The 21,152-nt window shown below is 37.3% G+C and overlaps 1 protein-coding gene across 1 annotated transcript in view; it reads left to right on the top strand.

Moving 5' to 3' along the window:
* PTPRU (protein tyrosine phosphatase receptor type U) overlaps window positions 1-21,152 on the top strand; it is a 4,710,560-nt gene that overhangs the window by 1,063,236 nt on the left and 3,626,172 nt on the right. The gene's annotated exons all lie outside the window — the stretch shown is intronic.

Genomic DNA, 21,152 nt, shown 5'->3' with positions numbered 1-21,152 from the left:
GTCAGCACACACACTTCACCTCTTGCACATAACAAGCTCACAAAACATAGACCCACATATGTGGAGGTACTCACTAGAAGCCTTCCTAAAGATCAGAGACTTCTCAAGTGCAAACCTACTGCACACACTGCAGACCCAACAGAATACCTATAATAATTTACACAACACTGTCTCAGCAAATAAGCCCTAAAATAGAACTCAAAACCAAATGTCTTGCTCATAGGCAAATCCATAATGAGACACACAGATGTCTCCCTCACCGGGCTGGGCAAGGAGAAAGTCACGGGCAGCTTCCTGTCAGGTGCTAGGATCCATCAGATCATGCACACACTCAAGTCTGTCAACAACAAGTACCTTCATGACTCTGTAATAGTCCATGTTGTAGTGAATGACATGAGACGTACTTCACTGGACTGTATGAAGAGAGACATGATTGAGCTCTCAGATTATGTGCCCCAGTAAGGTATGTCCCTAGCCTTAAGCAGCATTCTACCTTTACACAGGATGATGCCTCAATATAAACAAAAAATTATTGACTTCAACAATTGGCTTAGCTTCTGGTGTCAATCCAGGGGGATCCAGTATCTGTTAGCCTGGGAAGATATAGTTAACATACCATGCTGCTTTGCCAGAGATGGTCTTCACCCATCGCCTCTTGTATTTTGGTTACTGCCAAAGGTGCTTGTCTCCCCATAGTGCCTTTTTAGGCAATGTCATAGCAACAAAACTCCTGACGTAACAAAATCCACTGGAGACAAACCCAAGGTTATGCTGCTTAATCCTAAGAGTCTAAATCGGAAACTGCACTCACTGGAAGTGTGCCTAACCTTGGAAAATGCCGATGTCTGTGCAGTTACAGAGACATAGCTCAAGCCCACAGAGAGTACCCTAGCCATGCAAGGCTACAATGCCTTCCACACGTTTAGTCCTCAAGACAAGCTTGAAAGAACCAAAGGCGGAGGTGTATCCATCTTCATTAAAGACAAGTATACCTCGACTGGTCAAACAGTACAACTCTCTAGAGCTACTCAAAGCCCAACTAACTGTAGGTAAAATCCCCTTCAATATCATTGTTTACTGTAGGTCCCCCACCATGAACCACAAGAACCATTCTGCCTACCTGGACCTACTTGAGTCACTCACTATACAGCTAAACACATTTGTCATGGGTGATTTCAGTTACCCTTCTATGAACTGGGAGTCATATATCAGCACAGATGGGCTTGCCCTAAAGTTCCTGGACTTTGTTAATACAAATGCTCTGGAACAGATAGTCTGCACCCTCAAAAGGGGCTTGAATGTCCTAGACTTTTGCACTACCTTCTGTGTGTTGCCCTTCCTGGTAAGGTCTGATCAAAAATCAGTCTCATTCGAAGTAACGATCATACCCCCCCCCCTCCAACAACAAAAAGGATGAAAAATTTCTCCAAAGCAAACTATAGCCTCCTAAGCAGTGGCATACATAGCTTAAAACCCCCTACTGCCACTGTCAACAATGACTCTTATATAGAGGTGTACACAAATGCCCTGTATAAACACCTATATAGACTTAGCTGTACCTGAACGGAATAAGATAAGTTCCTCACAGAAAAACAAAGCACCCTGGCAGACATCAAGCATAAATAGGTTATGCAACAAGAAGAAGAACTAATGTTTAAGAAACAAAGGGAACTGACTCAGCAGAGGAAGGACACCCTCCACAGATTACAGCTTGAACAAGCAAATTAGGTATCTTGTAAAGTCCCCATAAAGACGATTACATAGATAAACTAACATCCCTAACTAAGGATAATCACAAGGCATTCTTTAGCTACATCAGAATTCTAAAAGGGAAGGCCAAGCTTTGTGCAGAACTAGTAGTGGATGGTACCACTCATACTGACCCTGAGGACATCTCCAACCTGCTAGCAGACAGATTTGATGCAAACTTCAATCCCCTTTTCCAACCAAACATACCCCAAAGCATACCTGTCATCAGTCCTCTACCTACTATCTCCAAAGAACAGGTCATAACCACACTCTCCATGGCAAGAAACACAGCCTCTATGGGACTGAATAACATCCCAGGCTGCCTACTAAATGGTCTAAAACAGGACCTCGTGGAACCACTTGGCACTCTCTTCAACCTCAATCTAAGCACTGACTTTGCCCCTGCAGAGGGAAAACAGCAACAGTAATTCATTGCACAAAGGAGGTCTGTCAACTGACCTTTGGAACTATAAACCCATAAGCCTAACCAGCCTTATCTGCCAAGCCATGGAGAGAATCATCATGGAGCTTATTAACAAAGACAAAGGTGACATTCAAACTCTTGACCCAACTCAATTTGGCTTTGGTAAGAATAAATCATGCTTATTAAATCTGGTGGACTTCTTTGAGAATGTCACCAAAGCCCTGGATGAAGGCAAAACAGTACATACAGCCTATCTTGACTTAGCCAAGGCTGTTGACACAATCCCCCACTCAGGCATCATTGATAAACTCACCCAGCTGGGAGTTAAACCTTATGTCACTAAACAGGTAGCCAACTGGCTCACCGACAGAACACATACAGTCAAAGTTGGGGATTCCACCTCTACCTGCAGACCAGTTACAAGTGGTGCACCACAAGGATCTGTGCAGGACCCCCTACTGTTTGCAATGTATTTGTCAGAACTCCAGGTGAAAATAGATAGCCTGTGGCTTACCAAGTCCGTCAGTGACTGTGAACTGGGTGCAGTCACTGAGTCCCCCAATGATGCTGACATACTACAAAAAGGGCTTACATAGACAAATGATTGGTGCCAAAGCCACAACTTAAACTAAATGCAAAAAAAAAAATGGGTTATCATCACTTTCAGCAAAGGGGAAGTCCCTGCAAATTACAATATTAACAGTACGCCCTTAGCTCAAGCCCTGTGATGAGAGATTTGGGAACACAGGTTAATAATTACCTTAACTTTGATCACCATGTGTCCACAGTGTTGAGGAAGTCCTTCACTGCTGCATATCTCATAAGTAAGGGCATCGCATCCAGGTCTAAGGATGTTATAATTCTCCTGTACTCATCCCTCATCAGACCACTAATAGAGTACAACATTCCCTTCTGTATGTATCCCACCAGACACCTGCAGCAGCTGGAGAAACCTCAGAGGTTTCTCACCAAGAAAATTCAGGGCCTTCAACACATGACCTATATGGACAGACTAAAGGCCCTGTCACTATACTCTATCTTATAGGATGCTGAGAGGCGACTTGTGTCTGGCCTACAGAGCAGTCTTGGACCCTGCCCTAATCTAAATGCTGCACATCTGTAAGTCAAATGGGACAAATTCACTTGCTCTATGGATCTTAATCTAGCCTGCAACATTAACAGGACATGCTGGAGAGACAGATATGTCTCCAAGAGATTGCCACTTGTCCTGAACAAACTCACATTTCAAGTAAAACAGAGCTCCTCAATGACCTTATTTAAGCATAACTGGATGAGAGACAATACATTTACAATGGAGGTGTCACCTATGTCCTTCTTGGATAAGGGCGGTCAGTGCAGATCATAAACTCATGCAAATATAGATCATACAACTTGGTCAATAAGGTACCAAGGTTATAACATGGCTAGGCCTATAAAGGTCCTAGGGCCAATAGCCTAGTACCTTCCTATGAACCTATGAAAATGGTGAATCAAAAATCTTACAAAAAAAAAAAAACAATGTTTGCAGGGGAGACAAGGCCCCTTTCCCCATGTGGGGGCAAATCCCATCCCTCTCCAAACTAATATATACCATCTCCACAGTAACACCACATTGAAGAAATGGAAAAAAATCTGAAAAATGCACCCCAGCCTCTTACAACACTTTAGAGTGCAACTCATCAGAATATAAAGTATTAGAAAACAGTCATATAAAACACAGTGATGACTTGTATGATAGCCAGAAATGTGAGACTGGAAACAAAACATTCTTATGAAGATATTTCTTCCTTAATATTATGGATGCCTGTTTGAGACAGGTTTAGAAATGTCACTCAGTTTGAGATTTCAAAAGTAAAATAGAGCAATGAGGCAAGATAATGAAAAATGTCATGTTCACACATACTTAGTTGTGCATGAATTTGAATACATAGGAAAAATCTAGCCTACTTCTGCATGAAATGGTGTGTCTAATTCTAGATTTGCTAAAGAAAAGTAATAGCTTAGTCATTTCCTTCATCTTGCTTATTCTGACAAATGAAGCGATGCAACACAATGATGGGATTGGGAGGGTGGCCTAATGGTTAAGTTGTTTGCCTTACAAACACAAGGTGCAGGGTTTAAGTCTCACAAGGGGTAATTGGCTAGGCTTAAAATGGCTCTCAAGGGCAGTTAGCTTAGTACTAACCTATGTCATACCCGTAAATGTCTGCTTTGAAAAAATTCTCATCGAGAAAGTCATAAATATTGACATTTGGGATTACTTCACAGTAAATGTCACCAATACAGCAGGAAGAGGTGTCATGTATGCTCTGCAAGGTTGAAAGGCGGGCAGCAGTATTTCTGCCTAATACCTCCAAACTCTTGGGTTCTAATCATTGCATGGAATTTGTGTATTCTTCGTAAGACTGGTTGGGTGCTTTTGTGGTACTCCTATTTCCACCCACTTTGATTAAATATGCGGTGGCTATTCTGCATTTAATTTTCCACTGCTATACATATTTATGTTGGTAGCCCGGACACAAATTTACTTACTGTATTACTAACAAAAGTGCAAATAAGAAAATAAAAAGTAAATATATGAAAGCCTAGAATCTTTTTAAGGATACAAATGGTTATACAGAAAAAAAAAACAGTAAAAGCATCAGAGGAAAAGAAAAATGACATAGAAAAACTTAAGTTACCGAAATAAGAATATGTTTTAGGAATCCTAGATGGGAACACAGATACAAGTGAAACGATAGAAGTCTGCTTGAATTCTGAAATTTGGAAGATTGCTGTCTAAGGGTGTAATAAGTAAACTTTTCTATGAAAGGAACCACAATTTGCATTGATAGGGCTTTTTAAATGATCTTTTGATTTTGGATTTTTGGAGAAAGCCTTAAAATTAAGGCAGACACAATCAATTGCTTTTTGGTTACCATAATTAGTGAAAATAGCTAATATTCGCATCTGTCCCAAAGATAAGGTGAACAAGTCTATGATCTTCAGACTTGTGTTCATCATTGCTAGTTTGGAGCAATATGTTATGTGCACTGAGACAAAATTATTGGTTAAATTATGTACAGACCTTGTTTTTATCAGCCCATATGACACAGAAGAAGATTTTACTGGCTTCTAACCACTTTGGAAGCATGGCTGCATACTACATTGCTCAGTAATTGTTGAATTTGGAGCAGGCATATTCACAGAACCGTACAATAATGTATAGTATAGCAAGTGAAAAATATTGGATGAGTAAATGCTGAGCAAAATACATCTACATTCCAGAAGAATTTCCCTCTGTTTTTAATGAATGAGCAACAAAGACTTTGTAATAATCAGAAAGCATAACTCTAAAAGAAATAACATATCCCCAGAATTGAAATACATATTTACTAAAAAAATACATTTTGTAATAATGTGTAAGCACTCATTAACCTTTTAAAAATCATGTAGTGAGAAAATAAAGATACATGTATTAAAGGAAAACAGAAAGAGGAATTAGCGTTAACCTTTTAATGTGAATGATAGCTAGAATCAATTTTATAACTAAATATATGAAAATATAGGTGAACTGTGCTTTTTGTGTGGTCCCACACCAAATAAATGGGTCCATACTGTGCAGCTACGAATTTCTGTTACACACACTAGGAATACTTACAGCATGCATAGTATTTTCAAGGACTTTGACACATCACTAGCGTTGAAAGAAATCTAACAACTCCTACATAAGCAACATGAATATTCATTTGAAATTAATACAAACTTGAAGTGGCAATTGAGTTACAAGTTTGTATTTGATAAGAATTTATGTGACACCAATAGAGTGAAGAACTTTCAATGGCATAAAAGCAGCAATTTTAAGTATGTAAACAATTCTGTATTTAAGCATCCAGTGGCTGGTAAATTATTTTGTGCTGTGATGGTATGAATTTTATTTGGCATTGTGTTAGATGTGAAGCCTCCTATGTAGGCAAATCTAGCAAAAATCTTAAAAGAATTACAGATAATGTATCAGATAATCGACTGAAAGCTGTCAACGATGCACTAGTTCAACATATTTTTCACAGATCATAATCATAATTTTAAATTTATGGTGGCTGAATTGATGCATTCTACAAATGCAGTGGAGATGTTGCCATAGAAACTGACTTCATTGAATACAGGTAATAATTTGATTAAGGATTGACAAGCTGTCAGGCTTAAATTTTAAATAGAGGCTATTCTCTCATACTTGTCTTAAAAGAAAAGAGCATTAAGACATTACCGTATATAAATATAATTAAGATATTACCGTATATAAATATATATCTAGTATGTTTTATGCACTTTGTTATTATGCATATGTACTTTGAGTATCTTTAAGGTTTTACTGATTCAGGTGCATTTTAGTATAACGGTTATATCATGTGTCTTAATAGACTTATAATTATAGTCTGATTGTTATTGAATCCTGTACACCACAGAAAGCACTTGCATCATGAAGGTTCATTTGGCTTCATTCTTTTTTTTATAAATCTCTACTAATATGTTGCTAATCCAGATTTTATTCTGTTCGCCTACATAAATAAACTACGTTTAAAAAAAGATCTGACAAATGAGAAAATACAAATGGATCTCTATGTGGTCGTGATCAAACTAATGTCATAATTGGTTCAGATTTTCACTGAATGTTAAAGAGGAAGAGGGTTAACAGGGAATAACACAAGGCATGTTCTCAGGTTGCATGTTAACTCACCAAGATCAAACAGTTAGAAAGATCATTTAGCTGAAAAGAAAGCAGTTTGTATGCTAAAGTCATTGGTAGGATCATAACAACTTAGCAGAGGAGTTAAGTTGCATCCGATTACAAGGTGCCTCTAAAATGCTAAAATTATGCAAATTGGTTACCAGTGAACTACAGCAACATGTATGTATACACTGTGCATACGTTTAGAGATGTGCTGTAAATGCATGCATGGTGACATGTATGTTTCCTGCAGGGAGGAGGTATACTCAATATTAAATGCAGTAATGAAAGTACATAGGGTGCACTTTGTGTAGGATATACATGTCTGACGGCTGTCTTTTTGTAATGATGGGATCTAGCCCTCAGGATATCCATATTAAAGGTGTAATCCCCTAGCCTGGCAAGGATAATAAGGTGGCAATGCCCTCTTGATACAGCAACTCATCACTTGGATGTGTGGAGCACTCCTCTCAGGATTGTTTTTAGGGGGGTTGCACACTCATTGTCTGTGTGTGCTTTCTGTGACCGTATCATTTTTTTTGTTTGCAGCATATTCTTATACAGTTAGCCAGGTGAAAAATCCGAAACATTTACCTAAAAGGTTTACAACCTTTACATACTAGGGCAGACATCAGGAAAATTAAGGAAAGAAAAAATGATCAGTGAGGTTATTTGAGAAGCATTAGTTTCTCATCTTTAAAGCTCAGGAAAGGAACTATACAAAGGTATGGAGGATGGAAGATGCAGTCTCATTCTTTAAAAAAAAAAAGACAGACATTACCTTTCTTGCATTTGTGAATACTACATTAGTTGCATCTGATATTACTGTATCCTTTAGCCATATCCTATATTATAACATTTTATTCTTTCTCCAATCAATTAACCTCATCTCTCTTTTATCAGGAATAATTTATTAAGCTGCACAGTCTTCTCATAATCTTCCATCTGCACTTGTTTATTATTGCATCTTGACCTTAAAGTATTCCTTAATCTGCCTTAAGTTGAGCTCCTAGAGGCTGGAGGGAGCGTTTGAATATGGGCTAAGCTATATTGTTTTCTCATACCTCTTTATCTGTACTTATTTATTATTGCATCTTGACATAAATTCTTCCTTAATCTGCCTTGAATTGCCCTCCTTGAGGCTGGAGGGAATGTTTGAATATGCACTAAGCTATACTGTTTTCTCATAACTCTTCATCTGCACTTGTTTATTATTGCATCTCAGTCTTAAATTCTTCCCAAGTCTACCTTGTGTTGTCCTCCTTGAAGCTGTAGGGAGCTATTGAATATGGGTTAATAGTCTAGTAACTGGCTGCACACTGATTAACTATGACTTACCTCTGAACCTGTATTATGTAGAGTTTAGTCTTCTTAGCTTTGCTGGGATATTAATGCAAAAACACATCCAGTTGTGCTATTTATAGTTATGGAGTTCAGGAGATGAGAGGAAAGAAAAATGGATAGAAAAAAAAGAACAAAGATAAAAACATTATGAGGAGTTTTGATTGAATTTTCTCATAAGGAATTTCTAAAGGACTTTTATTGGTGATGGAATGTTTGAAGTAGTCTAGGTATTGTGGCTTGAAGTGAAGCAATTACAATAGTCTTGTTTGAAAAGATATGCTTTGTACTGGGTTCAAAAAGTTTGATTTAAGAGGTTAGGTTTTTTAACACTGACTCTAACTAAAGGTTGTAGGATTTAAATTTGTATCTTAGTAGGCCATATAGTTACATAAACTAAAACATAAATCATCAAACCTAATATTGATGTAAACCTCAGAGTTCAGCTCCTAAAAATAATTAATGCCCATCCTTTTGAGACAATGGCTAGTTTTGCCTGTGTTATGCTTGAAGGATTCTTTGTAGTTTCACTGCACTCTAATTTCCTAGCACATATTGTATAGTAATTCCCTAACTCTACTTTATAACTTAAGTAATTTGCATGTGTGGTAGCTTCCATTTGGTTTTACAATGCTATAAATGTTTTCCACACAGTATACATTATATTCTATGTCGTCTTAATTTCCACAGTCATCTATTTTAGATTTTATTGCATAGGTGGCACATTGAAACAAAACATTCATTCTTGCCATCTTTACTTACTATTATACCTAGCAAATGAAAAGGCATCTGAAATTCTGATCATATTGTAAATTATTAGTCTACACCATTTTATGCAGAACTCTCTAATTGTTCTTTAGACATGATTACTTTGTGTCTCACTAATTTGCATCTGATTTACAACTATTTTGCCATATAATGTAACTATAATATAATCTAACTTTTCTGAAAGCTGAACTACTTTCTGACTTTCCTATATCTGTGTAATAAAAGCTCTGAAGTTTGTCACATTTCTGATATCTACTTTTACTCTACCTCACATCCAAAGGTTTTGTATATGGACATGCAGACATCATTCTGAACATCTCCTATCCATTTCCTTTATTTAAGATGTAAGATTTATATAGCAAATATTTTTGCTGCTGTAAAATATGTGTAAACAAAAATGTTTTACTAATGTATTACATTTAAAGCACTATGTCTATATGAGTTTGTAATGTAAAATAGTGTTGCAATAATTTTGTAGTGTATAAAATTTGTATAATGCCTTTGTGATGCAGCATGGGGCTTTTCTCCCTGTGCAGCTACTTAAAATTGTTACTCTCTGGGTCCAGTCAAACGTGCCCAGTAAACAAGTAACAATCAATCAATCAATCAGTCAATAAATAAATAAATTTGTCAGTACTGTTTAGAACATGTTGAGAGAAATGCTTCCTTCCATGTGTGCATTCATGTACTTGCTGTGTAATGTTGTTGAACTGCCTGCCATTAGACCGATTTAGTTACTGCTTATCAAATGAAGTAAATACATAAATGAAACCATAACAAGAAGACAAAACAACTATTTATATCATATACGTGACGTGTCACAATATCATAACCATTTTAAAATGTAATACTTTAGATCCAAATTTATTACTAAAGCTTTAAAATGCTGTTAGACTAAAAATAGATGATGCAAAAAAATATTTTCTATTCATCCATTAATTTTGCCAGTTTTCCCAATATTTGATTTATTTTGTTTTTTAAGTTATTTGCATTTATTTATTTCTCATAAACTATAGTGATTTGATTAACACATTTTGAAAAAAGAGGTATAATTGGTATTTTCTAAAATTTTACAAACTATTTTCCTGGCTAAATGTAATATATACCACAGAAGGAGCGACTGATAATTGGGAAGGCCGATTGGAGAAGGAGAATTAAATAATACTATTAAATAATACTATTAAATAATGCTATTAAATAATACTAAAAGCTTTGAGTAATCACGTTATCTTACCATGAGGCTCATACAAAAGATTGAAAATCAGACCATGTTTACTTCTTCAAATTTAGAAAACACATGTCCCCAGTTTATTTCAATTTCTCTGTTATATCTCAAACAGGAGCTATTATTTTAATTACACATTTACCAAACTGAGTACAGGATATAACATTTTTAACAACAGTAATGTTAAGATTTTCCCAAATAACAAAGATGATGTTGATCTAATCAATTTTAAAAATACAATGTTATCTAGGTTTGAAAATTAGGGTAATTCAATTAGGATTTGGCACCACATTTTTGTAAATTATGTTTTTCTATAAAAAATCTGATAAAGTAGGCTTTGATATACTATTAGCTGTTGTTTTATTTATTTTTCTTGTTCTTTCAAAAGAAAGTTCATGGCTAGGGCCACTTAGCAAACATTTATTTCTGTTACATTCCTTTATTGCAAAAGGGTTTAATCTAGCTGAATTGTGGAAGGGGCTGAGAAGTAGCGGTTATATTTAATGTAAGAAATCCAGGACAGTGTTTTATTGTTAGACCAGCCACCAAAGGCTCCTGTATCAATACATTGACTAAGACTTGTTCTGTCACCCTAATGCCTTTTTGAGATAAAGTCATGCTATTGGACTTTCTAGCCAAGTAAATTCTAGTCTGGCATATATTAACAATCAATACACAGGGTCTGCAAAAATTACCTGCACTTGAGGCCTTCCTGATTCTTAAACACATACATAAATTAATTTGATCATAGGTTCCTAAGTAAGTACTAAGCAATCAGGTTACACACCTTTAAGGCATAGCAAGTAAACCGTATTCTAAAGTTTCTTCCAGACTCAAGAAGGGTGACAGAAAGAGCAAAGGATAATTTAAAACTTTCCAGCCAATTGTCTAGGTTTACTGTGAATGATGCCTCTCTGCATGACATGCAGTAGAAGTTTGTTACGGTGGGGGGTATGCACTGGTATATGTCTCCATCATGCCAAAGCATCCTTTGTATCTGTTGATGTCAGGTTCTTTCCTTAACCCAGCTATTTGGGAACCATTTGTTTTACAAAGGAAAAGGACATCAAGGAGATCAGTTCTTTTCATGCCTTGAAAGGCTAGATGCAGATCCCCACAGAGCAGACTATAAGAGACCAAGTACTGCGAGTGCGATGCTAGTCTGTCTGGACAACTTATTGTCTTGAGGTCATCATTGTTTTTATATGTGAATCTCAGAAATCTCTCAAGCTGACTAATATATAGATATTCAGACAAGTACATGTCAAAAGAAACATTATATTCAATAATGGGTGCAATGAAGTATGAATAAAGGAGAATTAAGACTTCTTTGGATCTAGAGGAAATGTTTTTGGAAATTAGATGCACTAAACTGAGGGATTTATTAAATACTGAGAAGACATGATGACCAAAAGGTAAGGAATTGTCAAAAAAGTACCTAGATCTCTCACAACAGTATCTGATTGGAAGTGTCAGTCACCTATATGGTATGATCTAGAAAAATGTTGTGAACCAAAGTGAATTGTACTACATTATTTTCTTACTTAATTTCTGGCCTTAGCCTTGTACTAACTGTTAAAATATTCTAGCCAATGCTGTAGCAGCTGTGAGTTAGTGGAAAATCAAATTACAGCACCCAGTTTACAGTCATCAGAAAACATTGATAACCACAAGCTAGGTGGATTCGCGTATAAGTCTGTTTATTTTTTCTTTCTTTTTTTTTTCTTTTTCTGCTTTATGAAGTAGCATCTGTAACGCTGGGTATTGTTACTGCAGTTGACCTCAAAATCTGTTCTTTTTAGGTTAAGAGGGTTTTTTTGCACACTCATGTGAGCAGACGGCTGATTCAACCCATCTGAGTTTGAAGCTGCTGGCAGAAGGCTTATTGTTTGTTTATTTGATTGGTCTGAGGGCTTAACTGTGTCCTCCTGTCATACTGCTGGTATAAAAGCCTTACATTTTTGTGAGACTGCTCATTTATTCAGAGCTTCCCTGTGCCTGGCTTGGAAACCTATAACTACAAGACCTCGGATTGCTTCTAAAACATCTGTGGACCTACAAAGCTAATATAAGTACTTTTGCAGTTGCCCTAAGTATCTCAGTGCTATATAACACTTCTGTGCTGCATTTATTGATTTGGTTCAATTTATCACTGTTTTTCAGCCTGTACCTGTAAAGAAACTCCATATTTTTGTTATAGTGTTCTTGTGTCATTTTAACAGTATTCCGATATTTCCTAATCTTGTCTAATACTGCAGAAGCTGTTCTGAGTTTACCAAAGTTGTCCTAAGTTTGCCGAAATATTTCAAGTTTTGCAAAGTTTTTTTTTTGATTTTAGAACTTCTCATACATTTGCACATTTTTTTCTGTATTTATGAATATTTTTCTGGGTTTGTAAACTTATTTCAAAGGATTCCTGACACTGCACGATTTCTGCCTTTGTGCCTTTTGTTTTAAAGCATCTGTTTCTGCACTTGAGCTTAAAAACCTGTTTTTTTTACATTAAGAGGGGTTTTCTGCACTCTGGTGGGAGCAGATAACTGAATCAACCAAACCAAGTTGGGAACTGCTTGTACAAGGCTTATTGTGTGTTTATCTGATTAGCTTGAGGGTTTAACTGTGTAAAAGTATTTCATCCTGCTGGTTTAAAAGCCCTATGTTTGTGTATCACGCAAATGTGCTTACCTGTGCCTTGTGTGTAAGCAAACCTCTCCAGTTGAAAATCCTCTATAGGAAATGCTGTCCATACTATCCCACTGTTCATAGCTGCTCAAAGATTTGCCAGTTTGCACACAGGGCAGCACCACTGCAGGTCTTTTAATAGTGTACTACTAAACATTGTCATTTAGACCTTTAAGTGATTCTCCCCTACCCATCTACTAAGGATCTGGTACAATGAATAGGTGCTTTCCTGTCATCTCTGTTTCTAGTCTGGTGGATATCGCCATCCCAAGGCAGTGTAGTAACTGCCACATGTTCACTGGCAACCATTTAATTTCAGAATAGACAAACGCAGTGCGTGAGGGATGTATATACACAATGTCATTGGAGGTAAAAATACACAAACAAAACATGCAAATCAGGTTAACAGTGTTACACCCAAAACATTCACTATCAGCACTAAGGTAGAAAAACATAGACCAACATATGCAGAGGTACTCACTTGTAATCTATCCAAACTTCCAAGACTTCCTAAAAGCAACTAACAGTGGCCCTGCACACACTCAAAGAAGACAGAACCTTGCACAACATAACTCTGAAAATCCTAGTAGCCCCACTTCCAAGCCCATAAGGCAACTCACCACACACCCAAAAATTCTAGTTATTTGAAATTCCATTGTAAGACCTACTGATGCCCCCTTGCCAGGCTAAATAAAGAGAAGATCACAGTGAGTTGTCTGTCTAGATCCAGGATCTGCCAGATCACGCATGCACTTAGGTCTTTAAACCACAAGTACCAGCCTGACACAGTCATAGTCTATGTAGGTGTAAATGACCTAAGACATACCTCAGTGGACTATATGAAGAGAGACATCATGGAGCTCTTTGTATATGTTCCCCAGATTGGTAGGAATCTATCCTTGGGTAGCATCATACCTTTGCCAATTATAATGCCACAGTACAGCAAAAAATTATTGACTTCAACAATTGTCTTAGTTTCTAGTGTCACAAAAAGGGGGATCCAACATCTGTCATCCAGGGGAAGACATGATAGACAAACAATGATGCTTTGCCAGAGATTGTTTGCACTTGTCACCACTTGGCTTCCAGATACTGGCAAAACTTTATCTATCCCCATAGTGCCTTTTTAGGCCATGTCAAGTTATTAAACCCCCAATACAGCAAAAATTCTTTATGACTACCTAAAGGTACTTCTGGCCTGTGCTAGGAGTTTAAATAAAAAAGTGCACTCCCTAGAAGCAGTTCTCACTCTGGAGAATGCAGACATATGTGCAGTCATGGAAACATGATTCAGAGCCATGGAAAGTACTCCAGCTATCAAAGGCATTAGCTCAGGATAAAATGAAAGGGAGGAGGTGTCTCAGTGTCCATAAAGGACAAGTACAAAGCTAGACTGATCCAGCAAAAAAGCTTCCTTGAGCTGCTCCATGCCCAACTAACCGTGGGTGAGATCCCCTATGATATCTTTGCTAGATACAGATCTCCTAACACAAGTCAGGAAAAGCACACCTCCTACCTAAACCTACTGGAATTACTTAACATGCAGTCTTAACACCATACTTATGGGTGACTTTAACTATTTCTCCATAACCTGGGAGAATTATATGACCCATAATTCACTTGATCAGAAGTTTTTCAACTTCTTCAATGCAAATAACCTGGAGCAGCTTGTTAGGTCCCCAGATAGAGGTACAGATATTCTTCACCTAGTACTCATGAACATGGGGGAATGCTGCTCACTCCCATGCATTAACTCCTCCCTGGTAAGATCTGACCATAAAATGATCTCCTTTAGTTTTAAAACTTACCAAGAAACCCCACTAAACTCCAGTCCTGTTAAGAACTTTGCTAAGGCCAATTACATCAAACTATGTGACAGTTTATTAAACTTCCAAGTCCCTCTGAACCCAGATGGCACTGACACTTACTCTGAGCTGTATACAAAAGCTCTGTACAACTGCATTCATAGATTAAAGGAAGCAGTACTTGTCCGGGTCAGATCTATGATTACTGGCAAAAATAAACCACCCTGTTGGACACCTAGCATAAACAGGCTATTTAACAAAAAAAAATCCTCTCCAAAGCCTTGAAGTAACAGACAAAACAGTGGAAAGACAGAGGACTAAACAAACAAATTAGAGAGCTGATGATATCTGCCTAAGCAAACTATGAGGCAAAGATAGCATCCAAGGTAAAAGATAACCATAAGTTTTTTTGTTTGTTTGTTTTTTTTAGTTATGTTCATAACCTCAGGGGAAACACTCAGCGATGTTCTGAGTTAGTCATGAATGGCAATACTTACACCCAGTCTAAAACTATAGAAAACCTGCTGGCAAAGTTCAGTTCAAACTCCCTCCCCCCTTGCCTCTTACTACACCCAAAGAAATACCTGCAACCATCAACCTACTGGTTATTATGAGGGAACAGGTCCTCACTATGTAAACTAAAGCCAAAAACACAGCCTCCATGGGTCCTGACAGCATTCCAGGATGCTTCTTATATAGCTTGAAATGGAATCTAACAAAGCCACTATAGACCCACTTTCATGAGAGCCTCTGGAAGGGCTTTGTCCCACAGGAATGGAGGACTGCAACAGTCATCCCTCTGCCCAAGGAGGTCCCAACAACTGACCCAAAAGCTTGACTAATGTTATCCCCAAGGTCATTGAGAGAATTATCATGAACATGATCAATATTGACACAGAAACTCTCAAAATATTGGACCAGACTTAGTTTGGCTTTGTCAAAGGGAGGTCTTGGCTGCTCAGTCTGCAGGGACTTCTTTGAGAAAGTCACCATGGCCATGTATGAGGGTAAAATGGTATACACCACTTATGTAGACCTGCCCAAAGCTTTCAACATGTTCCGCCACTCAGGGATCATAGATAAAGTTCCTGAGTTAGGCATAAACCCTTACATTGTCAAATGGATAGCCAACTGGTTTATTGCTAGGACAGATGTTATCCAGATAGGTGAATGCCCTTAGAAACCTGTTACTATCAGTGTCCCATGGGGCTCAGTGTTGGCACCCATCCTGTTTGGTATATACTGAAGTGAATGCCAAGGTTGGGTGCTTCTGGCTCACCAAGTTTGCTGACAACTGTAATCTGGAAGCAATCATAGTATCACCAAATGATGTTGACATCCTAAAAACAAGCTTAAAAATGGCAAACAACTGATTCCAAAACCATGGTCTGAGACTAAATGATAGAAAATGCATACTTATACCTTTCAATAAATCAGATATCTCTGCAGATTATAATATTGATAGCACACACATCAAAGTAGGCCCAGTGGTGAGGGACTTAGGAACACAGATAGATAGTAACCTAACTTTGACCATCAGGTAACTACGGTAGTAAGGCAATTCTTCTGTGTACCCTACCTTATAAGTAAAGGCATGGCATAGTGCCATTGTACTTGGCCCACATCAGGCCCATAAATGAGTACAGTGCTTCCATCCATATGTACTTTCACCCGTTGGAGTGGCCCGAAGTTTCTCACTAAAAAAATACAAAACGTAAGACACGTCTTATGCATTCTCCATCTCACTTTTATTGAGAGGTGACTTATCCTTAACCTACAAGGCACGCTCTGTTTCAGACCTTATAAAAATGTTACATCCCATTAGAGTGGCCTAATAGTTAAAGTGTTTGCCTTGCAAACACAAGGTATAGGGTTTGAGTCTCACAAGAGATAATTGGCTAGGCTTAAAATGGCTTGCAAGGGCAGTTAGCTTAGTACTAATATATGAACCTATATATTCACAAGAAAAATTATACAAGAGTTACATGTCCCATGAAACCTGAACCTTATTTTTGACTCTAACAGAACTTGCTGTAGAGACAGGTTAGCATCCAAAGGCTACCTCGTCTATGGAATAAACTCTCCATCTTAATAAAGCAAAGCCGGTCCCTCACTCTCTTCAAAAAGAATTTGGATAAATGCATAAAGAACCCTAACGTCACTCGCTTGGTACTGTCCATGTCCCTTATAGACAAAGGTGTTCTGTAAAATGACTCAGGGCTTCAACACCCAAAGGCTCACTACCCGTATACTACCCCATCCCATATCTGAGGAATTAAGTTATAATATTGTGATATTCTGGGTTTTATTGACCTGGCTCATAAAAGGATCTTATGCCATTAGCTTAGTAATCACCCATGAACCTTTGAACCTATAAGAATTTGTATTCGAGTTTATAAGTCTGTTGATAATGCTAGTATGAGAAAGTTCTAAAAGTGATGGTCAGATCCTGGAATGCATTTGGGATTAAACAACACTATCTACTGATTTGATGAATTTTTCAAAGATATTAGCAAGACTAAAGAGGCAGGAACTGTCTTTTACAAAGCCATATTCATGAAGGTCCAGATTAAAGGGTGTACACTGAATTTAGAGACCAATCCTTAGTGATAAACATAAAAAGGCTATGAAGTGACGCATTAACAATCTTTAATTTAGACCTTGTCATAATTTCTTACTTGCAGTTTATTTTTAAATACTTATTTCTGTTTCAAAATTTCAGTTTCAAAGCAATTTTTGCAACAGTTTCCCTGCTTCTAAATGAGCTAATACATTTCAAGGTGAATGATATTAAGTAGCGCATAGTAAAGTTTGAAGAAGTTAAGTGGTTTGTCTTTGACCACTGACCTTATGCACTCCTCAATGTTATTAGCCTTATCACTAATTATTATTATTATTATTATTATTATTATTATTATTCTTGAGAACATTGTAGAGAAAAATATTTATATAGTATAAGCAATATATACACACATAAGTCAATTGCTAGTACAAAGATACGGTGCATTTACTAATGATAGTTATAAATGGATTCAGATTTAAATAGGGATAGGAGAGAAGAAAATGAAAAAGAGAATTTGAGGATAAAATGTTAAAAGACTGTCAAGAGACTGTCAAAGAGGAGTAACAATGGCAAAACTGGACATTAGATGATGTTGTTGCCTGCCTCGAAGCACTTGAGCAGATAATGTTTAAAAAGTGTGCTTTGAACTGTGGTCTAAGTTTGCTGTAGGAGGAGAGGTCCTTTAAGCAGGTATGCTATTTATTATGGCTTAGATTTTATCATATGCAAAATGCTAGTTGTAGGTAAAACAGAAAGCCTTTCTTTTTTTGAAGCTTTGTATTGGTCGAGTATAGACTGAACATTTTGCTGTCAAAACAAAGAAAAGCAGATACTGAAAGTACTATTCTACACATAATAAAAAAATTCTCTTTCTTAAGTATAGCAAAAGATATCATAATGTGCCATATAATGCATCTGCTGCAGAAACAATTTTATACCTTATCATCAGTGTCATAAAATTTCACAGTCATCCTCGCACTGTCAAATGATGTTGAAGTGATTGCAATCAGATAGGTGGATAATTCCTGATTTTATTTTATTTTAAATTGTTTATTGCGGTAGAACACTGATCAAATCAACCATTTCAGTCTCAGGCTGGGGGGGGGGTTCAAATAAACAACCACTAATACAAACAATACAAAATCACATATATAAATGATCTTACAATAGTCTCAATAAAGGAAAAATAATTTGGGAAGAATATAAGATTGTACTGCAGCAAAGTAAAATGATAAAAAATGTACCCTACAGATGAAACCATAGCATATTGTTGAGAGAAGTAAAAGTGATACAAATGCCAAGATCTTAATATACACAATATCTACAATATTATACTTCACATTCAGGATAAGGACAAAGGCATGATACATGAGACTGGGGAATAAAAGGGATATTTGTGGAAAGTAGATGCAAAGGAAGATAGAGGAGGAGACAGAGTAAAGACGAGTTATGTGACCTGAATGGCTGCAGGTAAGATTTTCTTTATTAAGTACATAAGATTTTGGCAGTGGATAGAATTCGAGGTAAGATTAGGTGTCTATATGTTTGGACAGGAGGGATTCACGTAGTTTTGGTCCCAGGACTGAGAAAGTATGATCAGTGATATTCGGTTTGGAATATGAGATGTGACAGGACTAGCGTGGTATTCGGTTTGGAATATGAGATGTGACAGGACTAGCGTGATTCAGTTTTCTGAGCTTGTATGAGGGAGCTTATCTTGGCAGCTTTGAAGTTAAAGAGAGAAATGTTTGTTTATGTAGGAGTTTGAGCAGGTGAGTGTCCAGGAGCAGATTGACACTTTGTTTACCTAAAAGCTAATGCACCTCTATTCTGGGGGAGTGTAGTGTGCAACAAATCTATAGAATTTGGTTTCTAATGATTAAATGGCAGTGGAGTTTTTACAAATGCTGATCAGATAAAAGAGATACTGAATTCCTATCGAGGGAGAAAGATTCGACTTACCTATTATTGATCTGTTGGCATGAACGTGAAAGGGGAATAGTTTTGTGCTGTGAAAATGAGGGGGTTCATTTTTAATATGTGTTTTCCAGATGTATGTTGAAGTTGAGTCCAATGTGCTTGATAGAGCATTTGTGCTCTAGGTGGGTATTGTGATCATAACTTTCTATGCCTTAGGGGATCTGTTGAGCTTCTCTATGGTTCAAGTAACATCTTTTTAGTTTTTTTATTGACAAGCTATTCACTAATGTATTGAAAATCAGCTTGTAGGTAACAATAAAGGTCCCTTTATTGTTAATTAGTTAGTGAGTGGTTTAGGCAGTAGACAGCGATACTGTCAGCATATAATCAAAGGGAGAAGTGTGTATGATCAACTGGATGTTTGTTAATGCAGACAGAGAAAACCATGATGGCAGTAATGGAACCTTGAAGTACCCCTTTGAGTAGAGAAGATGTATATAAGGAAGTAAAACTATAGGAAACTGTGGACTGCTACTTTTACAGATAGAGGCAGGACCAAAAGGATGACACCAGGACTAATGTCTAGTTCTGCAAGGAGGTGTGGCTAGGAGTTGTGGTTAACCAAGACAAATGGTTTAGTGAGGTAACTGAAAGTGGTACAGATAGCATGCTTTTGTTTGTAGTCCAGAGAATGCTATCTTAAGCAAATAGAGGGCTATTGAATTGCTCAACCCTGACCACCAGTGATAGAAGGCAGCATTTAGGGATATAGTCTGCAAGCTGGAGGTAGATATTTTTTTGAAGAACTTGCACAGGATTGGAAGAATGGAGATGGGGTAATAATGTGAGTTTAAGGCTTTTTTGGAAAGAAGTTTTGCTGTGGCAGTTTTCCAGATATTAGGCATAGTATTACTGGTATGAGATAAAGATGTGTTGTAGAGGTATCACAAGGAAGTCAAGAAAGCAGTCAATGAAAAATGGAGTGAAGTGGTCTTTCTTGGTGATCCAACTAGTTGAATTTGTTTTAGCAGTGGAAGGATTTCTCTGGATAAGAACTATCTGAAATGAAAGAGAGGAAGATGTTCTTGGAAAGGTTGTCTAGGGTGGGGTTCGTAGGAAATTTGGTGAGGTCAGTAAAACATCTGTGGAAATCTTCTGCTGAAAAACAGGAACACATAGTATGTGGTCGGAGGGGAAGGCTGTGCCCAGTAAGATTATTGACTTCTTTCCAAATTTTCTTAGGACTGTATTCTAAGGAGATTTGTGAGTATATCGTGGAATAATGTTTCTGCCTTCTAATGGCTTTTTTAGCTAAATTACATTGGTTGGTATAGCGCTCTATGCTTTTATGGACTGGATAAAAATTCTGCATGTGCCTTGATTCATCCCTGAGCTTGGGGAGAGGTGTTAATTCATTGGTTTTCCACTTTTTAAGTTTATTAAAGTTATATAGTCTAGAGAAAAATACAGCCTTGTAAAGAAGAAAGTAGGTTTAAAATGTGTTTGGCAGCTTGGATGGGGTTTACAGAGTTGAGAGTTGATGACCAGTCAAGATTGGTAAGGCTACTCTTAAATTTGGATACTCAAGCATTAGAATACGATCAAAAGGAGATGAGTTTGGGGCTGTGTTTGGCAGGTGGGCATAGTATGGGAAAGCTGATGGGGCAGTGATTGCTTAATGAAGGGAGTGAATTAATAAGCTGGTGATAGTGTTGGAAGTCTTAAAGATGATAAGGTCAATGAGAGAGTGGTATGGGATCCTAAGGTTGGGTCTGGAGGGGTTGACAAGTTGAATAAGCTGTAGATCTGTAAGGAAGTTTATCATCTCTAAATTAATGGGTACTAAAAGGTTAACATTGAACATACCCCTCAACCATCCAGAATGCCCATATTTTGCCTCATATTTTTGGTCTGTTTGGTATAAAATTTGTGGTTTTCTGGCAAGTCATTGTGGACTGAAATCAGTA

Source organism: Protopterus annectens, chromosome 1.part1 (genome assembly GCF_019279795.1).
Source record: "Protopterus annectens isolate FY-2018-M chromosome 1.part1, PAN1.0, whole genome shotgun sequence".
NCBI classification, from domain to species: Eukaryota; Metazoa; Chordata; order Ceratodontiformes; family Protopteridae; genus Protopterus; species Protopterus annectens.
This window is presented reverse-complemented; position numbering and strand designations above follow the sequence as displayed.